Here is a 12,091-nt window from a genome sequence, read left to right as displayed (position 1 = left end):
AACATCAGAGAACTTGACTTTCAAAACTGCTCTTTAAATATCATCAAAAGTTTTGCTAGAGTGAATCTTTATGAGAAATACAGTATCTATCTAATAAAGCAATTTAATCATCGCAGGCTGTATTAATAACCATAATAAACTCCACTCCAATAGGATTCTAGGTAGACAAGTCTTCCAGCCTCAGGCCTCTCCTCATTAAACTGCAATTAGTATGATAAATGGGGAGTGTGATTTTGCTGCAGCCAGTATTAGCCCTACTTACTCATGAGGTGACAGGGGAAGCCATCAGAGACAGAATTTAAAATATTTAAATAACAAGAAAAACAGTAGGGTTTGCTGTCTTCTGGCCATTAGTCCAACACATCTGTGCACAGGTATATCTCACACATTTCAGCTGTAACTGATGAAGATCTCAGATAAGTACTGTTGTTAATATCAGTTAATACAACCCGGTGACTAAACATAGTCTGTCCTTGGAAGGTCTTAAGTGTTGTGAGAATTCAAGATGACTATAATCTTAACAAAGCATTAATGGGCAATCTGACGAAATAAGATGACTGCTATGGATGACTTCTAAAACACAGTGCATTCTTAATTAGGTGATGAGATATTTCACATTGACTGATGGTATAGCCCCCATGGCATTGTAGTACCACATATATTTTCATTTATTTAATTTAAAGTGCATACCTTAACAATAAGGCTTTGGTGGATATGGCTTTATTGAAACCTAAAGCTAAAACATATTACATGATTTGATTCTAACCAGTAATCAGATTTCAGGAGAATCCTTGTATCCTTGCAGTATAATCAGTTTTAATCTGAGTTTCTATAAATAGGTTTCTGTTCCTTAATATCAAATATTCCTCAAGGAAAAATAGGTTGAAAATTATAATTTTAATAAATAAATACTCGGGGGAAGAATACCTTACACAAAATGCTCTGTCACATTCTGCTAGATTTTTAAATTCTTTTAAAAGAAGTACCATCTGCAATATTTGATTTTACTTGGTCAATGCTAGAAGTGATGGTAACTTTTATTTTGTTCTCATCCAAATATTTTATCACCAAATGGAGAGGGCTATCTTGGCTTTGGGTTGCACTGATTCACCACTAAAGTTTATTGTAAATGTGATTTATCTAAAAAAAAATATAAATCCACATTTTATTCAGATTTTCGTGTACTTTAAAAGAAAACACTAAAACATAGTGTGCCAAGGACTGTAATCTGTTGTGCCAGGCATTGGGTTACGGATTTTACATATATTATCTCATACAGTCTTTGTAAAAATCTAGTGAAGTAGGTTATCCATCAAGGGCACGTTTTAATCATACTTTGTCTTCTACACGCGAAGAGAAACACTGGCGTCTGCTAGCTGATCTGAAGCATCGGAGCTTGTCTTTGAAAGTTTGTTGCTTTTAGTGCCAAATGTCTCTCATCACATGCTTACTCTAATTATTCCAGTTAGGGAGGGCCTTATCACTTCATATCCTGTTGGCCTTAGTGAAGAAAAGTTCCTGCAACAGGTATACTACCTTGATTTGTGTGCCTTCATTCCATGAGCTTTCACATCCTGCCCTTCCCCTGGTACCAAGCAGCAGGGTTGAAAAAAGGCCAGGGGGTACATGGTGCAATAGGCACTTGGTGTGACATCCTCTGAGAGTTTCAGGTATGGAAAATTTGCTTATGACAGTCATTGCTATCCTTCTATCTCCTTAAGAATGATGAATCTGCATAGAAGGATCTCTCACTGTAGCAGGCCCAGAGCAGAATTTTCTTTTTTCCAACTTGCTTTTCAAATAATTTTTACTCTTTTTCTTTTTGAATATGTCAGAAAATACTTTGAATAACAACAACAAAAACACTGAATATTCTTTACGGATGCTTCATCATGATCTAAAAAGCATCATACCTAGCCATATTCTATTATAACGTTCAAATTGTTTGTCATTACATTTCATCAGGGGACAACAATCAATCTTGACTCATAAGCACAGCTGCATTGGAAAAGCAGATGGGGTGGAAAGGGAAGAAAAGACTTACTAGGATTGGCTGCTAGCCCTTCCTCTAATGTTCTTCAAGCCAACCTTGACTGGATTTTTCAGGCCTCAGCAAGAGGTTATACACTGTACTTAAGTATCCATTTATCCTCCCTTACACTTCACCCTCTAAGAACACTAAATACTTGTAGTTTTTCTAACATGCCAAGCTATTTCATATCTTGGTACCTTTGCAAATACTGTTTCCTTTGTCTAGAATATTTTTCTCCCCCTTGTTGACCGGGCAACATTAAAGATACTTGAAGACCTAGTACAGATGACTCTCCTTTTAATCGACTTCGTCCTGGAAAGTTAATCACATTTTCACTGATTAACTTGTAGATACGAAGTACTATTGATACATATATGACATGGGTTATAATGTCCTTCTTTGTATGTCCATTTCTATTTCTTCTTGAGAGTAGAGCCTATTCCTAGCATAATTCCCTGGCACTTAGTAGTTCCAAAATTTACAAAAATGTAGTTGCTGAATACTAACTAAAAAAAAATCTGAAATTACATCAATTTTAGTTTGTTGATAATTTCTTTTCCTATGCTGGACAATATAACCTTTTCAGTGCAGAGACACTGTTTCCCCTCTACTTGCTCCACTCACTAGAACTAAAGTACATGCAATGTCCAAGAGGACTGGTGATTGGTAATTACTCTTGTCAGGTGCTTTCGACTAGCATCAAAATCAGGCCCTTTATAGCACATATTCATATAAATGACAGCTCAAGTCAAACCTATCTATCTCCCTAAATAGATGAAACCATTTCCCACCCTTCAAACATTCTTTTCTCTTCTCTAAGGTTATGTCAAAAATAATCATGATTAATAGTCAACATGTCTACTTCACTCAATGAAACTTCTAAAGAATTTGTTATTCTTTTAGAATTCTATAGGAAATAACATCCTTCCAAATCAACTACAAAGCTCCAAAGAAAACATGGAGGAAAAGATACCTGTCATTAGCAGATATCTACTAATATTGTCATCAGTATTATCAATGTTATGGTTGCATAATAAAGTCCTTTGTCATCAAATTACTTCATTTGAATTAATATGAAATCACTCATGGCATTTTTTCATTCATTCATCAATTCATTTATTTCTTTTCTTACACCTCACCTCCCTCATAGTTTGTGACACCTTATCACTGTATTTTTACTAGAAAAGTATAATTAGATGACACAACAAGAATTAAAACACATACTCTCTCTCTGCCTCTCTCTGATTCTGATGAAAGATGGATACCATGTTAAATTCCAGTTCTGGTGAAACTTTTGACTATGAAATACATTTTTGGAATTCTGTAAGACCTCTGTAAAATGTAGCAAAATCAAGCATTGCTCAAAAACCATATAGGGTATCTAGTTAAGTAAAAGGATAAGAAAAAAATTTATCTTTATAAAATGGGAAGATTGACATTATGTCTATTATTAAACAGTGATTCCTGTTGTAAGAACAGATGCTATTGTGAGAGAAATAAACACTCTTGTCCATTTTTATATCATGAACAAACTAATATTTCTAGGGAAGAGGAAAGATGGTCCTTCATGTTCTCTTTCAAACAGGAATATTCCCATTAAACAGAAGAATTGTAGTTTAGAAAGACAATTTCATGAACTAAGGCTGAAAATCTCCCAGACTGTGGCTGCTATGACTTCTCAAATCAGCAGTCATGCACACAAGAGAGTGCTGAATGAGATCCCTCTCTTTTCTTCCCACCCTCAGCCTTTTCTTCTCTATACTTTTCAAAAGCTGACAGACAGTAAATACCCACACAAAAGAGCAATCACAAATGACAAATTAAAGATAAGTTTCTCTCACTTGCCAGAGAGGATTTAGAAAATGAGCCACAATTTTATACAATGCTGGTGCAGCAAGTGAATCTAGAAAATCATTTTGGTTTTCGATTTCAGAAATAATTCTGTTTTTTACTGGCAGATTACCACTCTTCCAAAGATGACCAAAACAAGTCCCAGAATTAAGTCAGAGTTTTTTACCTCTTCTGCTCCTTTTTCTGTCTTGCTGAATTTAATAATTTACTCTTCAACATTCCACTAAAAGTATTGCCAATTTTCTTAGTCTTCAAATTGACCAGATAAAGACATACCACCCAATAGAAAAATAGCCAAGAATTCAAACAGGCATGAAAAGGGGTATTTAAATACCCAACGAATATGTGTGAACGTGTTCTGACTTGCTAATCATCAGAGAAATGCAAATTAAACCACAAAAAAAATCACTATATACTGAATAGAATGACAAATTTTTAAGAAGACTGAAAATCTAAAATGGTATGAGGATAGGAAGTAAGTAGGAATTCCATAAACTCTTGGTAGGATTGTAAATGGACTCAACTGCTTTGTAAAACTGACACTTTCGTCAGCACCTATACAAGAGGAACACAAGCATATATATATTTTGAACTGAAATATGTTCAAAAAAATCCATGCACAGGAGTGTTAATTGCAGCTTTCTTCATAACCAAAAACAAGAAACAACATAAATGTTCTGCCACAGTAAAATGTATAAATATTTGTGATAGGATCAAACAAAGAAATGTTATATAGAAATAACTTTTAATGATACACTGCTATACATAGAAAATTCATGAAATTCACAACATAATGTTGTTGGGGAGACCAGACCCAAAAGAATACACACCTGACTACTTCGTTTATATACAGCCCAAAAAAGTGAAACTATTCCATGATGTTAGGAGTCAGGATGGTAATCTTTGGGCAGGAAGTGGTGGTGGTGATCACAAGGGGCAACAAAGGGGGCTTCTGGGGAATTGTTCATGATCTGTTTCTTGTTCTGCGTGGTATGGTTACACGTGTTTTTACTTTATAAAGCTTACTGATGAACACTTTTGCTTCACTGCTCTCTATGTTATACTTCAATTAATACGTTTTTTTAAAAAGAGAAGAAAGAGAATGAGAGACCATGACAAGTACTACTTATACATTAAGTTTGTGTGAAATATGTTTTTTTTTAACTCTTAATCTCCAGGCGGTCCCTTTAAATCCTTTTCCTCTCTCTCTAACTTCCCCATTTCCTACTTTATGTAACTCCAGCTATGATGATTTCTCCCCTGGCAACAGCAGCCTGTAGCCCAGCCAATGTTCCTGCCTGCAGTCTGGTCTCAGTCCTATTCATTTTTCATTCTTTACTTTGCAAATAGCTTACTTGTATTTTTTAAAACATCCTGTATACAAAAGAGTGTGATAATAAATGTACAGTTTAGCGAATAAGAATGAACAGAAAATAATTTTGCAAAATAAACACCTGTGTACCTACACCAACCTGCTTAAGCAATAGACACTATTTTTTGAAATCTGTTGTCCCTGGACAATTCCAATGTCCGTCTTTGCATCAGAGGTATTCAGTATCCTGAATTTGGTGTTAAATATGTCCTTGCTTTTATTTATAGTTTTATAGCATAAACTAGTAGCTGTAAACTAAATATCATCACTAACTAAAAATAGTTTAAGCACTATTTTGTTTGGTTTTGCTTGTTTTGGTGTTTTTGTTGTTTTACTTGTTTTGAAATTTAAGTTATGGAATCTCACAAGTGTATTCTGCTGTAAGCTCTGTTTTTTTCTCACTGGTATATTGGTATGTTACCGAAATTAATCCACCCAGATGCCTGGACCTTTATTCCATTCTTTTTTCACTGCTGAATAATATACATTGTATAAGTACACTACAAATTATTTATTCTATTTTTAATATGTGTATTGTTTTCAATCTTTTTGTCATTTCAAATAGCAATCTTATGAGCATTCTTCTGTGAACCTCTTGTATATATACAAGAGTTTGTACGTTATACATCTAGGAATGGAACTACTGGGTCCTCAAGTATGTACATTTTCAAATTTACTAGGTAATACCAAGTTATTTTCCAAAGCAATTGAACCAAAATGATTCCCTGTTGTCTGCATCTTTACTTAGTGTTGTCATCGTTTTTAGTCATTCTAGTTGGTGTGTAATTTTATCTAAACATTTCCATATATTTAATGGCCATTTCATTTGAATTTCCTCTTCTATGAAAATACTAATCGTGTAATTTGCTCATCTTTCCCTCTCACCATGGTCTTTTTCATGTTGATTTCTGACAGTATTTATATACTCTGAATATGACAGGTTTTTCAGTAATCAGTGTAACAAATACTGTTTTCCACTATGCCTAGTCTTTTCTCTTTATTGTTCCTTCCAGTAAAGAGAAGTTCTTAAATTTTATATATGAAATTATCAATATTTTCTTTAATGGCTTGTGCTTTTATATCTTATTTAATAAATACTTCTCTACCCAAAGGTCATAAGGATTTATCCTTTAATTTATTGCCTTTCACATGTAAGACCATGATGAGTCTGGGATTTATTTTTGTATATGAATGAAATCAATGTCTGTCTACCTTTACATTTTTTCCACATACATAACCATCACTTCTCTCACCATTTAATGAATAGGTCATCCTTATCCCGCTGATTTACAGTGATTCTCTGTCATACATCAAGTTTCCATTTACATTTGCACCTATTTTTGGCTCATTTACCAAAGTGTCTGAAGACATTTCCTTTTAAAAGAGAAAACTAAAAATATTTTTATTCATAAAGTTAAGCTGAATTAGAATTATTAGCCCTAATTTGGTGACTAAATATTTGTGTTTTGCAGTGAAGATCCAAGAAACAAACAATAACATCAAATAAAAACATGAAAATAGTTTCTTTTGCAGCAAAATTTAGCGGAAAACTTTCATTGCACATAGAATAAATTTCTATCCACTCATTTAAAAATTCAGGTAATTATACTTTGAAGTGCTTTCAGTGCTATCTTTATAAACCTGTATAAGCTAGGACATGTTTGACTACACATGAATTATGGGTTTGTTAAAATTCTTTCTGGGTCAAGTGATATTTTTCTTAATCTACGGAATATCTAATTAGAAACAAAGATAAAAATCTACTTATGTTCAGTTCTTAATTATCAAATTTATTCAATAAAGTGCTTTTACTTTTGGCTGTGACTCCAGAAAGAAATGGTGCCAATATTAATCACAGCATTTTCATACAAAGAAAATTCTTTTTATTTTTTATCTTTTATTCTTTTTACGTCATAAAAGTTATATATATATTATATATATTTGGAGGAACATATATATATTGGAGGAATATATATACATATATATATATTCATTCCTCCAGAGTTCTTTTTTCACTCACCTGTTGATGGATATTTAGGTTCTGTCCATATCTTGGCTACTGTAAATAATGCTGCCGTGAACATGGAAGTGCAGATAGCTTTTTGAGATAGTGATTTAATTTCTTTTGGATAGATACCCAAAAGTAGGACTGCTGGATCAGAAGGTAGCTCTATTTGAAATTTTTTGAGGAAATTCCACACTGTTTTCCATAATGGCTGCATCAATTTACATTTCCACCAACAGTGTACAAGGGTTCACTTTTATCCACATCCTCAACAACATTTATCTTTTGTTTTTATTATAATAGCCATTCTAACAGGCATGAGGTGATATCTCACTTTTTTTATATAGAATTCTTTTCATTTTATTTTTATTTATTTGTTGATATTGACAAATTTTAATGGTATATATTTATGGAGTAAAAAGCGATACATTGATACATGTATATAATGTAGAATGATTGAATCAAGCTAAATAACATATCCACCACTTCAAGTATTTATCATTTATTCCTCCTGTCTAATGAAACACTATACTCTTTGACTAAGTTCTCCTCATTCCCGTATCTCCAGACTGATAACCACCATCCTACTTTCTGCTCCTGTGCATTTGATTTTTCTTAGCTCTCACGTGTAAGTGAGAACATGTACTATCTGAACATCTGTCTTTCTGTGCATGGCTTATTTCATTAAGAATACTGTCCTCCAGATTTATCCATGTTGTTGCAACTGACACAGTTTTTCTCTTTTTTAAGGCTGAATAGTATTCCACTGTGCGTAGATATATCTATCTATCTATCTATCTATCTATCTATCTATCTATCTATCTATCTATCACATTTTGTTTATCCATTTACAGGTTGATGGACACTTAGATTGACTCCACAACTTGGCTATTGTGAATAGTGCTGCAATAAACATGGGGGTGCACGTATGTCTTCAACATGCTGATTTCAAATCCTTTGGATATGTACCCAGAAGTGAAATTTCTGGATTATATGTCAATTCTCTTTTTAGATTTCTGAGAAACCTCCATACCTACATACTGTTTTCTACTGTGGCTATAATAATTCACACTCTCACCAAGAGTATGCAAGGGTTCTCTCTTTTCCATATTCGCCACCAACACTTGTTATCTTTCATCTTTTTTGATAATGGGTATTCGGACAAACATGAAATGATATTTCATTGTGGTTTTAATTTGCGTTTCCCTGATCGTTAGTGATGTTGAGCATTTTTAAATTTATATACTGCCATTTGTATGTCTTCTTTTGAGAAATGACTCTTCAGGTACTATGACCATTTTTTATCTGATTATTTTCTTGATATTGATTTATCTGAGTTACTTAAATATATTGGATATTAATCTCTGATCAGATGTGCGGCTTGAAAATATATTATATCATTTCATAGTTTGTCTCTTTATTCTGTTGTTACCTTTGCTGTGAGAAGTTTTTCAATTTGATGCAATCCCATTTGTCTATTTTTGCTTTTGATGCCTGTACTTTTGGAGTCATGTCCAAGAAATCATTGCCCAGACCAGTGTCATACAGCATTTCTCCTATAATTTTTTTCCTAGTACTTTTACAGCTTCAGATTTATGCTAAAGTCTTTAGTCCATTTTGAGTTGATCTTTGTATATGCTGTGAGATAGGGTCTAATTTCATTCTTCTGCATGTGGGTATCCAGTTTTCCCAAAACCCTTTACTGAAGAGACTGCCCTTTTTCCGTTGTTTGTTCTTGGCATCTTTGTCAAAAATCAATTCACTGTAAATGCATGGGTTTCTTTTTAGGCTCTCTATTCAGTTCCATTGGTGGATGTGTCTATTTTTACACCTGTACCATGCTGTTTCGGCCCATTTATCCTTAGTGTTCCATTATTGGAACACTAAGCATGTGAGAGATATTTATATCCTACTGTTCAAAGTCATCACCAAGATCTGACAGCAAAAATTCAAAAAATCGTGACCTCGGGCCTAAAGGGATTAATTACTATATCTTTGTAATATAGTTTGAACTCAGGTAGTGTCATGGCTTCAGCAGTTTTTCTTTTTGCCCAAGATTGCCTTGGCTATTTATTTGGTGGTGTGTGTGTGCACGTGCACATGTGCATGCATGTACATGGCTCCACAGGAATTATGGACTTTTTTTCTATTTCTGTGAAAAATGACATTGGAATTTTGATAGGAATTACACTGAATCTATAGACCACTTTGGGGAGTGTGGACATTCTAACAAAATTAACTCTTTTAATCCATGAACATATAATATCTTTCCATATATTTGTGTCTTCTTTGACATTTGTTGCTTTCATCAACGTTTGGTAATTTTAAGTATACAGATCTTTCTTTAGTGTAGCAGCTGTCACGTTTGCCTCACTCATTGTGGTTTTCATTTGCATTTTCCTGATTAGTTATTTTGAGTACCTCTTCATATTCCTATTGGTTATCCCTATGTCACCTTTGGAAAAATGTCTACTCTAGTCTTTTGCCCACTTTGTGTTTTTTTGTTGTTTCTTTTTTTTTTTTTTTGGTTTATTTTGGTTTTTTGTTTTGTTTTGTGTTTTTTGTTTTTTGTTTTTTTGCTATTTAGTTGTATGAATTCCTTATATATTTTGGATATAGATCCCTTAACCGATATATGGTTTGCAAATACTTTCTCCCATTCTGTAGATTGCCTTTCCATTTTATTGACTGTTTCCTTTGCTGTGCAGAAGCTTTTTAGTTAGATATAGTCCTGCTTATTTATTTTTGCTATTTTTCCCTGTGTTTAGGGCATCATATTCCAAAAAATCATTACCAAGATTACCAAGACCACAATGTTAAGTAACATGTTCCCTATGTGTCTGTTTTTATGGCAGTACCATCTTTTGATTACGATCGCTTTGTAGTATAATTTAAAATCAGGAAGTGTGAGGCCTCTAACTTTGTCCTTTTTTCTCAAGATTGCTTTGCCTATTTGGGGTCTTTCATGGTTTCATTCAAATTTTAAGATTGTTTTTGCTATTTCTGTGAAAAATGGAATGAGAATTTTGATAGGGATTGTGTTGATTATATATATTGCTTTGGGCAGTACAGACATTTTAGCAATACTGATTCTTTCAATCAATGAACGTGGGATACCTTTCCACTTACTAGTGTCTTCTTCAATTTATTTCATCAATGTTTTACAGTTTTCAGTGAAAAGATTTTTCATCTCCTTGGTTAAATCCATTCCTCAGTATTTTTTGATGCTATGGTAAATTAGATTCTTTCGTTAATTTCTTCTGGATAATTTGTTACAATGTAAAGATTTTGCTGATTTTTGTAACCGATGACTTTACTGAATTCATTTATTAGTTCTAACAGATTTTTATGGTGTTTTTAGAGTTTTCTACATATAAGATCATGTTGTCTGAAAACAGACACAATTTTACTTCTGCCTTTCTGATTTGGATGTCTTTTCTTTCTTTTTCTTGTTTATCTGGCTACAACTTCTAGTACTATGTCAAATAGAAGTGGTGAGAGTGGGTATACTTACCTTATACTGAATTTTAGAGGAAAAACTTTTAGTTTTTCCTCATGGATTATGATGTTAGCTGAGGGCTTTTCATAAATGGTCTTTATTGTACTGACATAAATTCCTTGTGTACTTATTTTGTTTAGGGTTTTTATCATGAAAGAATGTTGAATTTCGTCAAATGGTTTTTCTGCATCTCTTGAGGGTATTTTTTTTCTTGCTTTTTGTTCTGTTAATGTGGTTTATCACATTGATTAATTCGCATACATTGAACCATCCTTGCATCCCAGGGGTAAATCTCACGTGGTCGTGGTGTATATTTCTTTCAATGTGTTGTTGAATTCATTTTCTAGTATTTTATTGAAGATTTTGCATCTATGTTCATTCATTAGGACTGTTGGCCTATGATTTTCTTTTCTGTGGTGTCTTTGGTTTTGTTAGCAGAGTAATGCTGGTCTCACAAAATGAATTTGGAATTGTTCCCTCTTCTAATTTTCGGAAGAGTTTAAGAAGAATTAGTATTATTTCCTCCTTGACTGTTTGGTAGAATTCACCCTTAAAGTCATCTTGCCCTGAGCTTTTCATGAACGCCCCTCTCTCTTTCCATCTGACTTTCCAACTTCCATTTGATACTCTCCTAACAATCCTAACTATTACTTCCCTCTAGCTATCTTTATCCCACCACTGGTAAGTAATCTTTTCTTTCATAGGACCTGCACTGGGAATATTCAATTCTATTAAATTGGCAGTTAATCTTAACCTGACTTATTTATGCCATTTTTTTTATTGCTGCCTTGAATGTCGAAAATATCTGTACATTGTGCTTTGTGTCTTAACCAAGTGTTATGACCCTGGAGGGCATGGATTTTGGTGTATAACACTTTTGGCCCCATGGAATCTTGAACCTAGACAATTAACCAATGCTTGTTCATATGTACAAATTAATTTATAAGTTGTCCCTAAATAAGTGGTTCTCAAACTTGAATGTGCATCAGAATTACATAAAGGGTGATGAATGCAGATGAAACATGGATTGCTGGGCCTTACCCCGGGGATTCTAATTCAGTAGATCTTGGGAAGAGTCTGATAATTTTTGTAGCTAACAAATTCAAAAATGATGCTGATGCTGCTGGGTCCAGAACCATACTTTGAGAACCGTTGCTTTAAACCTTTGTGTCTTGAGAATGATTGCTATACTATGGTTCCTACTCTCTCTTCCTAAATTTCTACATTAATATCTGTCTCTTTGTGTATGTTTATAGAGGATATTACTCATTCGGAAATAATATATACTGTAATAGTCATTCAGCTGTGGCCAGTAATTGTTTCAAATCCACT

At 33.5% G+C, this 12,091-nt stretch overlaps 1 long non-coding RNA gene across 2 annotated transcripts in view; it reads right to left on the bottom strand.

Annotated features, from left to right (window-relative positions):
- Positions 1-12,091, bottom strand: part of LOC116418598 — a 916,691-nt gene that overhangs the window by 500,179 nt on the left and 404,421 nt on the right. The gene's annotated exons all lie outside the window — the stretch shown is intronic.

The sequence above is a fragment of the Piliocolobus tephrosceles genome, chromosome Y, assembly GCF_002776525.5.
Source record: "Piliocolobus tephrosceles isolate RC106 chromosome Y, ASM277652v3, whole genome shotgun sequence".
Classification (NCBI taxonomy): Eukaryota; Metazoa; Chordata; class Mammalia; order Primates; family Cercopithecidae; genus Piliocolobus; species Piliocolobus tephrosceles.
The sequence above is the reverse complement of the archived record's forward strand: the minus strand, read 5'-3'. Positions and strand labels throughout refer to the sequence as shown.